This window comes from Gobio gobio (genome assembly GCF_949357685.1).
Source record: "Gobio gobio genome assembly, chromosome: 8".
Lineage (NCBI taxonomy): Eukaryota > Metazoa > Chordata > Actinopteri > Cypriniformes > Gobionidae > Gobio > Gobio gobio.
In genome coordinates this window covers 33,555,494-33,568,745 of record NC_137114.1, presented here as the reverse complement: position 1 = coordinate 33,568,745, position 13,252 = coordinate 33,555,494, and positions in this window count along the sequence as shown.

The following is a 13,252-nucleotide window of genomic DNA, read 5'->3' as shown; positions in this document are numbered from 1 at the left end:
CGGTCCACTCGGCAGGGCTAGACCTGTTTCAAAAGGTCAAGTAAAAACCTGCACACAGGGAAGTCATTGCTTTGTATCTGATGATTACGCACCGGTTGCATTGCAGAAAGCTCCTGGAGGGCAAGATAGAGGCTCAGAGGTCCCTGATGGACAGTAAAACCCCTCCTGGCATCTGCCCCCGGTGGAGGAAGCAGGGCATAGGCAGTTAGCGTTAGTGTAGTTGTCCAGATCAAAGGGCTGAGCGTTCCAAGCAGCAGATACACAGAACCATCCTGTGTGATGAATTCATTAGTTGAAATTCAGAATGAGTTCAATATTCAGTCAAAAATAGTCTCATTCAGGTGATGTACTAACCAGCTTTACATTTCCCAGACACAGCGGATAGGCGCTCTTTCTCACAGTAGTGGCCTGGAGGACAAGGCAAGCAGCTGTCCAGGCTGTGGGTCATCGGCTCGGGGTTGTAATAGCCTCGTGGGCAGGGGAACTGGGTGGCATGCTTTGTTCCTGTAAACAAAGACCAGCAATGCATAATACTGAGGTGTGGTTTCTTTGATGAAAATTGCATTTTGTCTAGGGAGGAAGTCAGATTTGTTTGTGTTTTTCAATTTTTTTTCAGCATAAGAAAATATGTGCAAGTGCCACAAGACAAAATTCACTTCAATACATATATACATATATTCTGTGACATTAAATCTTAATATTAATATTATAAATTTTCATGTTATGGTTGATATTAAAATATAAACTACTTCATACGTTTTGTCTAAATAAATTGAAAATACGTTAAAAAAAAGTGCATCACAACATTATAATGTACATAATTAAAAATTTATATTATTTTTTAAGATTTGCTAATGGCATTTAACAGTGTTATTATTATATTATATTAAGTGATTTAATGTACACATACATTGCCATTCAAAAGTTGAGGTCTTTTTAATCTATTTGAACGAAGTCTCTCATGCTCATAAAGGCTGCATTTATTTGATAGTCAAAACAGTAATTTTGTGAAATATTATTATAATTTAAAATAACTGTTTTCTATTTGAATATATTTTAAAATGTAATTTATTCCTGTGACGGCCAAGCTGAATTTTCAGCATCATTACTCCAGTCTTCAGTGTCACATGATCCTTCAGAAATCATTCTAATATGATGATTTGCTGCTCAAGAAACATTTCTTATTATTATCAATGTTGAATAGTTGCTTAATATTTTTGTGTAAACCATAATATTTAGGCTTTTTGATGAATAGAAATGTCAAAGGAACAGCATTTATTTGAAATATAAATATTTTGTAACATTATAAACATATTTACTGTCTTTACTAATACTTTATTAAAAGTATTAATTTTGTTTAAAAAAAATCTTACTGACCACAAATCTTTGAACGTTGGTGTAGATGCACAATATCAGCATCCTTTGACAATATATATCCAATATAATAAACCAATATATATTTAAACTAGTAAATTAAAAAAATTATAAAATTAATATTTATTGTTAGCCCTTATGGTAACGATAAATTGTGCAACCATATTTAATATTGGCCTTATCTGGTGAATATTTGTTTTAACGGCTAATACTATTTTACTAATACTCGTTAGAATAATTTTTGTATTGCAAGCAATAGTTAATATTTAATTCTGTCTTTTACCATCAGGGCAGTAGAATCCAGGAGGGCAGGGGTACAGAGTGTATTTGCTGGTACTCTCTGGGCAATAGTATCCAGCATGGCAGGTACTGCACTTAATCTGTCCTGTCAGGTTTGTATAAGTGCCGGCAGGGCAGGGAACAGGCACGGCACTGCCAGTGGGACAGAAGTGCGCTTGAGGACAGAGACCACCTTCAGAATCAGAACCTGTACCAACCGTAACACCACAGTCAATAGAAGAATACAAACAGACAATGAGCTAATGACGCCATCAAATGTACATGAGTTGAATCAAAAATGGTTACATAACAAAAATGGTTGGTTGGTCGCACCAGTGAATGACGATGCCCCGGAAGGGCAGTAGAATCCCTCCTGACAGGGTCCAGAAGGTCTACTCAAGCCCACCGAACCGCAAAACTGCCCAGCAGGACACACAATGCACCCTGATTTCTTAGTGACATAAAGACTATAAAGACAAAAAAGGAATCTGTTCATCTGTTCATTAACTCATAATGGTATGGTATGACCATTTGTCTCTATAAGGTATGGTACCTGTTTGAAAAGGTGCCAAGCGGGCAGGGTAAAGGAATGCTGGTGCCCTCAGGACAATAATGACCCACAGGACACGCCCCACCCACCCCTGTGCTAATATTTGCATCAGGATTCTTGAAGTTTATGCCTGCGAAAGTCAGGAGAAAGCACATAAACTGCTTAGATGCCATGATCCAAATCAACAGAATTAGGACAGTAATTATGAAAAAGCAAAATGTATATAATTGGACATACCTGTAAGGCAAAAATACCCAGCCTGACAGGGACCAGTAGGTTCAACTAGTCCCCAGTCTTCACAATACATTCCTTAAAATGATAGGTGTGTATGATGAACATAATACTACACCAATGCTATTAAAACTGCCAAAGGTGTAAGTAAAGCAGGGGCACTGCTCTCACCAGCTGAGCACAGTAAACACTGCTCTACTTGGCTTTGTCCTGCTTTAGGGCTGTATGTGCCTGGAGGGCAAGGGAGAATGTCCTCCACTGTGCCCCCCAGACAGTAATGTCCTTCTGGACACAACTGGAGCTCCTCCCCCTCCAGACACAGCCATCCAGTGGGACAGTCACTGCATTCTGCAGCACCTGCGTTCACACACATTAGCAATATAATGATCACAACTTACTTTATTATGCTTTGAGTTGACATTGTGAATTAGTTAGTAGACGTGTATAAGCTGAAGGCAAAGAAAAGACAAGATGCAAGTTGTTTATGATGGATGTTATTATAAATAACAATATGAATCCCAATTTGCCTATTTGTACTAAGTATGCAAAGTATGTACTGCACTGGCGATGGTAAAGTACAACTTTTTTGGCTACACTATAACATCATAAAATTGTGTCTAGAGCACTGATCTATATGAGAATTATATGCAAAATATTTATATAGATCAGTGGTCTAGAGACCCAATCATAAAACAGAAGATCACAATCTAATCCTCTATTATAAATGAAGGGATTGTGGGTTAGTTTTAGTTAATAATAACACGTTTTTTAATGTACTATGGTCTGAGACAAACTATCCTAATCTTGCATTCTTGTAGACAATCAGAGAACAAATGACACTGTGACGAATCACAATTTGCATACTTATAGTAAGTATGAAAAGTATGTCCTACACTGGCGTTGGTAAAGTACATACTTCAAAGTTTTCTGGATACATCATAAAATTGTGTCTAAGAGCACAAAATGAAACCCTGTAGGATAACATAATGGGTTGTGTTACTCAAAAAGCATGCTTGGATACATACTTCAAAAAACGACTCTTTTGACACCATTTTTGAGGCACAGTAATCCTGATTTTGCATTATTGATACACCATCAGATTACAAATAACATTGTGAAGAAGTATGTACTGCACTGGTAAATGACATACTATAGCTATGTCCCAATTTTCATACTATCCATCCTAAATATTATTCAAAAATAACATTAGTGCGTCCCAGATCGTAGTATGTTGAAATGAGGATTCCAAAGATACCCGGATGGTCTACTTTTCCCGGTTAGAATCCAAAGTGCAGGTCCATGCAGAATGGCTAATATTGCCCACGACCCATTGCACATTGGACAAGGATTGAATTAGAACTACAAACACTGTGTTAAAAAAGTGATAAAAACTACAAACATGGCAGATGTGTGAGCTCAACGGTCAAGTAGAGGTTTAGAAAAAGGGGATTGAGTGATTAATAATCAGTATCTAACCTGACTTAAAGATAATTATTCATTGTTATCCATATTATATTTCATCTGCAACAACACTGTGAACTCTTTTAATTAAAGAGACGTTTCGTTCATTATCTTTTAAATGCATCATTATGCAAACACATGAGGAGAATCTCCACATGAAAGACCTACGACTGGCAGATCAATATGCTACAACAATTTTCTGTTATGCTACATAGAATGCATAATATGCTAATTGGAATTCTAACTTTTGCAAATTACAATAAAACCACCATTAAAGGAATGTTTGATGTATTAAGCATCATATATCTGGTTATAAATTCTGGATATTCAGGTTCAGGGAAATGTATAAAAGTATACCTGTAAAGTACTGCATTTACGTAAATGTAAAATATACCTGTGGTATTTGAATGTGTTCCATCAGGGCAGTGTAGAGGGGATGTACAACCCTGTGGACAGTAAAACCGCGCCGGACACCTGTTTCCTGTTACCCCATCGTCAGGCATGGCCGTTTTAGCACCACCTGCACAATAAAACCCTATATGACAGAATAGTGGAAAACTCCAGTCAGTTTCAAAAACAAAAGTCAATCTGGAGGGATTATGATTTGAGATTATGAATTTGTACCTGGAGCACATATTCCAGTGGGCTGAATGAGGCCAGAGCTGTTACAAAAGAATCCAGCAGGACAGAGCCAACAGGACGACACAGTCTGGGACCCCAGTGCATTACTCCAGGTTCCAGGAGGACAGGGGTACTCATGAGGGTGTCTGGTGCCTGGCGGACAGTAATAACCCATGGGGCATATATCACCATACCTGGAGCTAATCTGTAAAATAAGAAAAGAAAAAAGATTGGATCATTGAGCGCGAAATAAATCCCACTGATTAATGTGTGACAGAAAGTATGTTGTTACCGGAGTGGCAACGTGGGATCCACTAGTGCAGTAAAAACCAGGCTCACAGGGTCCCTGAGGAGCAGTTAGTCCAGGAGAGTGACAGTACTGACCAGCATCACATGGGCCGCAGTGCTGCAGATCCTCTGCTCCTGTACTTGCAGTGTATGTGCCCTTCATATAATGAAATGAATAAATTACAATTAAAATGTATCAAAATAGAAAGCAGTTATTTTAATTGTAATAATAGTTCACAATATTACTGTTTAACTGTATTTGTAATCAAATGGCATAGATGAGCATGAAAGACTTTCAAAAGCATTATAAAATCTTACCGACCCCAGACTTTTAATATACATTATTGTATATTAGATGGAAAATGAGTCTTCATACTCACAGGAGGGCATTGGTGAGCAATTAAGGAGCCAGCAGGGCAGAAGTGTCCAGGTGGGCACAGGGGCTGTTGGGATAGGCCTGTCCTATTGCAAAGTCTTCCTGATTGGCACTCGATGCAGGAGTTGTACCCTCTTCCCTGATGGAAAAGAAGTAAAACTCAATTAAATTAAAATATTACTTAGTGTAAATTCTCTAACGGCGTGGCTTACTGGTTGGAAAGTTCCCAGTGGGCACGGTTCAGCCCTCACAGCTCCTTCCAAAGAGTAGTGTCCCTCCTCAGCTTCATGTTGGACTGGTGTGGCTGAACCTCCACTGCAGTAATACCCCGCAGAGCATGGGCCAGAAGGGGATGTAGAGTTTGTTCCTAAACAATAATAACTGAGAGAGCAACAAAAAAATTGATTTGAGAAGATAGTTTCAAGGGAAAATGGAAATTCTGTCAACATTTTTGGGTGAACTCTCCCTTAAAGAAAGAGAATTTAATGTTTATTTATAACATGCACAGTTTAGCAGTCATACCCTGGAGGACAGCGGACACACTGCTCTGCATGTTGGAGACCCGTGCTGTCACTGTATGTTCCAGAAGGGCACGGCTGTGGGTGAACTGAGCCTGGTGGGCAGAAACTTCCTGCAGGACACACTCCCCCTCTACGGCCATCAGGAGGAATCTGTCAAGGCAAGAAAAGTGGCAAGAAAGTTTGATTATTAAAATAATCAAAAGCAAAATTAAATTAAAATTAATGTTTGTTTTTTTGTAATAATCTTACTGGACTTTTAGATCCCTGTCTACAATAGAATCCTCCTTCACAGTCCCCCGTGGGCTCAGATTTGCCCAGTCCTGTGCAGTATTTCCCACCACTACATGGGGTGCACTGTGATGCTTTACTCAGGGCTGACCGGGATCCATACGTCCCCTCTTCACATGGCTCTGGGACTGAGCTTCTTTCAGTACAGTAGAAACCCTGACAATTAAAGCATAGGAAATGCACTTTAGATACACACAAGCTGAATTTAGAGCACCCGTTACTGCAGTCTTCAGCATCACATGACCCTTTAGAAATCAGTCTAATATGCTAATTTGCTGCTCAAAAAAACATTTACTGTTGATCACTTTAATGCATAATTTCTGAATGAAATGATTAATTTCTTTCAGAAGAAAAAACGATAATGTATTAGACACAGTAAAGTAAGAATTTTATGGCATGTCAACATTCTTAGTTACATTTACCCGTGGACAGACTGTAGGAGTGTGTGTGGCCATAGTAGGACAGTAGTGTCCAGGAGGACATTCCACACAAGCTTCTCCTCCATGGCCATATGAGTCATTCCTGAAGAAGCCCGACTGGCATGGAAACGAGTTTGGATGTCCGGTACCAAGAGGACAGAAGTATCCATCAGGACAGTTTCCTGTCTGATAGGAATAATATCCATGTTAAAGGGATAGTTCACACAAATCCTACTCTTTTCCATACAATGAAAGAGGGTGGGAACGTTACACAGGGTCACCATTCAGTTACATTGTATGCAAAAAGAACAGCTTGGACATTCTTCTAGATATATTACTTAAAACAAAAAAAGTAAATGTAAAGAACCTTTCACACCAAAAGTGAAATGAATAAGCATGTTTGAGCTGTTTGCATGTTTGAACGGAACATACTGGTTCAATAATGGGCTCTTCCTGGGGATTCTCTGTGTAGCAGTATTTTCCCTCTGGACACTTTGTGCAGTCTGAAGGGTCACGTAGACCTGGCTGTCGACTGTAGGTCCCTTTGGGGCACGGAACAGGATTAGGATCCTGATTGGGGCGTAAATAATAGAAAAGAAAATAATTGCTATGTTTCGAGCCATTTATCATCAGACATGATGATCGACGATGGTTATAATGTTTCTGACCCTTGAAATGATACTTACAACACCTCCACCAGGACAGTAAAAGCCTATTGGGCAGAATACAGCTGAGCGCTGAGGTTCTCGATCCATGCCCTGTGAGCAGAGGAAACCCGGCGGGCAGACCATTACTCTGAGCATGGCCTCCTCACTGGTGGTCTCATCGCTGCAGTAGTGACCCGGCAAACATGGCAGACACTCCTCTGATCCCTCATCCTAAGGAAAAAGAACAAGACAGAGAACCAGAAAAGAGGGAGGTGGATAAATGAAATGGTGTTTTTATTTGTTACAGTAAACAACATGCATTAGATTACAATGAGCTGTCCAGCTTACAGAATAACTTCCTGTTCCACAGACTTTTGGGCTGATTGTGGCCGGATGAGGACAGAAGTAGCCGGCAGGACACACAGAACAATCTTCTGCTCTCCGACCCCCTTTAATCAGACGAAATGTTGCCCTGGAAACACAGGAAAAGTCAAATCCACTGAAGTCTTACCCAGCTTTATTTCAGCCAATGGGACTGTTACTCACGGTGGACAGGAAGTGGGTTTAGATGTACCCTCCTTACAGTAATAGCCTTCTGGACAGACCAGACAGTCCTCTTTTCCACCATTACCTATCTTTGTGCTGTAGGTGCCTGGAGGGCATGGGTGCTGTGAGCCATATAATGTACCTGTAGAGATACACACAGTATGGGCCAATTCCATACAGCGTTTTTGCACCATTTGTAAGGACGTTTCAAACAAAAGTGAATCCCTTCACGAAACAACTGAATCCCATCACAAAGGGCCCTTCCACAAGTCCATTAGCGAAGAGAACATGTGATGTTCACTTCAAGGAAGTAATTTAATTGTTAAAGGATTAGTTCACCCAAAAATGAAAATTCTGTCATTAATTACTTACCCTCATGTCGTTCCAAACCCTTTCAAGGCCCAGAAAAAAATAGTTAAAATAGTCCATGTGAATCAATGTGAAATGTGAAAACAAACAAAAATAACTTTATTGAACAATTTTGTTCTAGCCTGAAATCAAAGAGCTCAGAGATATTCATAAAAAATATCTTCATTTGTGTTTTGAAGATGAACGAAGGTCTTACAGGTTTGGAACGACTTGAGGGTAAGTAATTAATGACAGAATATACATTTTTGGGTGAGCTATCCCTTTAATGGTCATGTGACCCAGAGTGACAAGTTCTTATGCCTGATTAATTTAATCTAGAAATGGTGGAAGATGGAATTATTCACGTTGTTTTGTTGAGATATATTATACACATTTTCGTCATGCATTTCGTATTAAGTTTTAAAAAGTTTCATAGGTATGAAATGTGTTTAGCTCTTTATGTATTTAATGCTTAACTTAAAAGTTAAGAGCAGATCGAGATCACACACACACACACAAAGCATATTTTAAAACCTTCATTATATATGTATATTTATTTGTATCATATTAACAGCAATAATAAGATATTCCTGTTGTCGCTGCCTAGCTTTGTCATGGAAACATTCCATGTGAAGCTAATGAGGAAATTATGTGGTCTTTCATTGATCCCTTTGCCAAGTACATTCCAAACAGCTTCATTCTGACACACAAGTGCCCTGCTCCCTGCACAGTCCCCCCTTCAAGGCCCTCCCACATCACAAATTAAAATGAAATACAAAAAAGACAAAACCAAAAAAAAATCCTGTCTGCTCAGAAATTCCATAAGATATCTCCAAAAGTTCCAAAAGAGATTGATTATTTGAATGGCTTTGCAATGAATCAAATACATTGATATGACACTATTCAGATGTTACTGCGGGCCAAACTTAAAATGAATGTTTTTCTTCAAATTGGAAGAACATTCAGATATTTCACAAAGCTCTAATACCTTCAGGACAGTAGTGTCCAGAGTTGCATCTTCCAGAGGGAGAGCCCACTCCTGCTAAACAGTACCAGCCTTTTGGGCATGGCCGGCACTCATGCTCCGACTCCAGTCCACTTTGATCGTTCCAGGTACCAGCGGGACACTTGTGCTGAGTGGGAAACATGCTGCCTGCAGGACAGTAATGCCCAGGAAAGCAAAAGAGTGGAGGCCTCTGGACACCACCTGTGCCTGTAAACATGGACATAGTCAAATAGTTAAAAACTAAAGGTAAATAAAACCTATACATGTATAAAGTACAAGACATTCAGCTCTTAAGGTAGTCTGGCACCTCTAAGACAGGCATAACGTGCAGGACACCGCTGGCACTGGGAGAGGTCAGTGAGGTCTATGCGGTTACTAATGGTCCCGGGAGGGCAAGCATTGGATGGGTCGTTTGGTCGGGCAGAACCCGGTGGACACACAAACCTGAAGAAAAAAAGCACACACACACACACACACACACACACAATTTGGCCAGAAAGCAGACATACAAATGTCTGATATTCAAATCCTGCGTAACAGCTTTCAACCATTTCTTATCAGCCTAAGTTCCCTGCCTGACCAGACCTTTAAACCAAGTACCTGCCCAAAACATCTAAAACCAACATACCAGACTGGCCTGACAAGTCTTAGAAACAAACTTAGGCTGGTTTAAAAAAAATATTTCTCAGGCACGAAAGACACTAACCCTGGCATACAATCCACATCAGGAATCTTCAGTGCAACTTGTGTGCATGCTTTGCCCGGGTAGCAAGGCCTGCAGTCTGCCAGAGCATCCTGTCCTTCCAGAGGGTTAAAGGTGCCTGGCTGACAAGGCATAGGGTCACTTGTTCCTTCTGGACAATAGAAGCCTGGTGGACACTTTAAACAGTCCTTAACACCTATGATGAAAATAGAGACAAATATAAACCCAACAGCAGATTTATATGTATCTGCTTTAATGAGATTGAAGATTTAAAAAAAAAAAATCTTACTCAGCGCCCCCTGATGTGGGGTGAAGGTCCCTTGTGGGCATAAGACCTCACTAAGCGTGCCTGCTGGGCAGTACCTCCCACGGGCACAAAGCAAACCAGGACCTGCAGAACCTAAAATCAAGGAGGGTTTGAAGTGTTCTGACTTTAGTCAATGTCTATTAGCTTTTGAGGATAGCGTACTTTTAAAAGTTGACTTAGTTGATGATCTAAGCACATGGTCTAAACCGCACGGCGCAAGTGCTCTTAGGGCATGTCTGAATCTAGTTTGCTAGTTGAACGATGGCAAAAATTGGTGTGCCCGGCGCATGGTCTAAAATGGTTGTCCCTAGTCTCTTAATGAGTAATGGGTGGTTTTTGGTGTAACGTGCAATAAACCAATCAGAGTCTCATCTCCCAGTCCCTTCAAAAGCCAGTTGCGCTTGCACCATGACGGATTCGCTATTTACATGCCGGAATATAGACACTCTCAACCTGACGAGTCAGTTTAAATACATGTGTGTATTGCCACGATTGATTAAATAAGTAGCCAATTTCATTCATCATTACTGCAAATAGCTAATTATGATACATGCAATGACTGTCCATTATGACATGTAGGCATTTTTATCTTTATGTACACAATAATAATCTTTTTCATTGTAATCCATTTATTTATATTATGACTAGTGATCAGTTACTGATGCAAACAGCACTTAAATCCAGTGCCTTTTAGTTTTATCTAAATTTAGTACAATAATAAACCATAAACCAAAATGGTGATATTTAATAGTGTATGATGAAAAACATTGCAAACAACTTTTCCATCTTCTCTGCACTCCTGACCCACATCACACACTCTCTACAGCACTTTACAGTCAGGAAACAGCTGAGGGCAGGAAACGGTTCAACAGCACTCTTTCTTGTGAGTTTAGGAAAATAAAAGTTACATTGTATTGTCATTTTCACTAAACACACTAAACATTTAACTATTTTTACTAGTTTCTACAAAAAGAGTATTTCTATGGAAACCCAGTAATTTATCACAAATAATGTAATGACAACCAAAAGCAAAATATAATGTATAGTTTGTATGCATGTGTGTGTGTGTGTGTACATATGTGATCATGTATAAGTGTGTTATGGGTTCATGCCCTAACCTTCAGGACAGTAGCGACCCTCTGCACACCTCTTGCAAGCTGCCCTACTTGTCTGACCCAGTTGTCCTCCAGCGGTTCCAGCAGGACAAGGTGACCCGTGCGGCACACCCGTGCCCTCCTCGCAATAATACCCTTGTGGGCAAAGAAACTGAGAGCTCGGCCTCCGAGAGCTGCCTTCCAAACAGTAAAATCCTGGGAAGAACAAAACATTTCTAGCTATTATTATGCACATTCCGTTTATTCATTATACAACATCTAGTTCTAGTCCTCGAATATGACTGGCTGACACGTTTGTCTCTTTGTGTCACTTGTCCATTTGCGTGTTTCAGACAGAATGTCCGTCTGTGTGTTAGTGGTAGAGATTTTACAGTAACTCTTTCTGTAGGTTACATCATTAAACCAGTAGGTGACGCCAAGTGACTGTCTTTATGAGTGAGTTATTGAATTCAACCAACCAATTCGTTAAAAACCCTCAAGATCAATTTCTCAGAGAAATTTCTCTGGCAAAAAAGGTCCACCATGTATTGATGTATGAAGCATTGCTCACACATAAGCCACATTCAAACCAAGCAACAGTCTGTTGGTCAACGCAGCGAATTTGTGTGAAAAACCTGTTGCAAAAAACAATTCTGATCGCACAGATTCCAATAAGAATCACTTGATTCCACTCTCAAGTTTTTTGCCGTGGAATGGTAAATGTGAGCTTACAGTCACGCCATGTTATATTGCTTAATTGTGACATTAGCAAATAGACCCACAGGAAAAATGAAAACTGAGTATGAATATTAGTACCTGCAGGACAGATTGCACAGTCCCTCTCTCTCTGTAGCCCCTCCTTTGGTCCATAAGTTCCTGCCGGACATTGTATTGCAATACTTGCAACACAGTAATGTCCTGCAAAAAACATTAACACTCAAAATGTGGTATTGACTGTGAAAAGCCTGCAGTCCAACTTGAAATACTGACTCACCGGCAGGACACACAACACAGTCTGATCTTTCTCCGTCTCTGTGTGTCCCAGGGGGACAGGAGATAAGCTGTCTTGACCTCTGACCAAGATGAGACTGTCCCCTTGACCAGACCGGAGTCACTGTACTCCTGCAGGCTGAGGAACCATTGCATTTTTTACATTCAGTCTGGCCCGGCATGTATGAATAATGGCCCACGGGACAAGGAAGAGGTGCGGACATCTTTTTATACGGACAGTGGCTTCCTTAAAGAGAGAATTGAATATACTTTATAGGGATGTACAAGGAATTCTGTGCCTGTAAGTGTGTGTGCCTGTTGTGACATTTGATGTGGGTGTTTATTTTGGCTTTAGCGGGTGCAAGCAAGACATCAATTGCATGTGAATTAAACATGGGAGTCCATGTTTACCAGCGGGACACGGGTGACATTGAGCACTGCACAGAGTGGAGTAGTAGCCTTCAGCACAGTCAACACACTCCGTCTGGTTGAAGTTTGGTTCTTCTCCAGGGCCACACTTAAAATGGTAAGGCAAACAAATAAGAATATTTATGCTAAAAAAAAAATTACCAATATGGAGAAAACTTTTCTCTTAAGCAGCACATCAGTTTGTACCCACCTTCATTTGAAAGCCCTCTATGCAAACAAAGCCAAAGGGACACGGCAGGCAGTGGGTGAGCCCCTCTGGAGAATACTGTCCCGAGAGACATGCTGTAAGGTTGCCTGATGCGCTGTCACAGGAGAAACCAGCAGGACAAAGTTTGCATTCCACACGGTCTTCTGTGCTAACCAAACCTGGGACACAGGGCTTAAGACACCAACAATTATTTTATGGGGACATTCCATAGACATAATGATTTTTTTACTGTACAAAACTGTATATTCTATCCTCTACCCCTAAACCCACCAATCACAGAAAAATTTCCGTATTTTTAGATTTTCCAAAAACTTTGTGTGTGTGTTTCAGGTATATGTCCCCACCAAAATGGCAATATCCAAAATCCTTATTAAAAAACAGTAAATAAATACTATACACATTTCAATAAATAATTATATATATGTACATTGTAAAAAAAATTCAGGTCTCCAACTGAACATTTTCTAGTGACTGATCACATCAAAATTTTTCAGTTGGCCAAATTGAATTTCTGTGAATTGACGCAATTTAATTAACAGAAATTCAGTTTGGCCAACTAAAATATT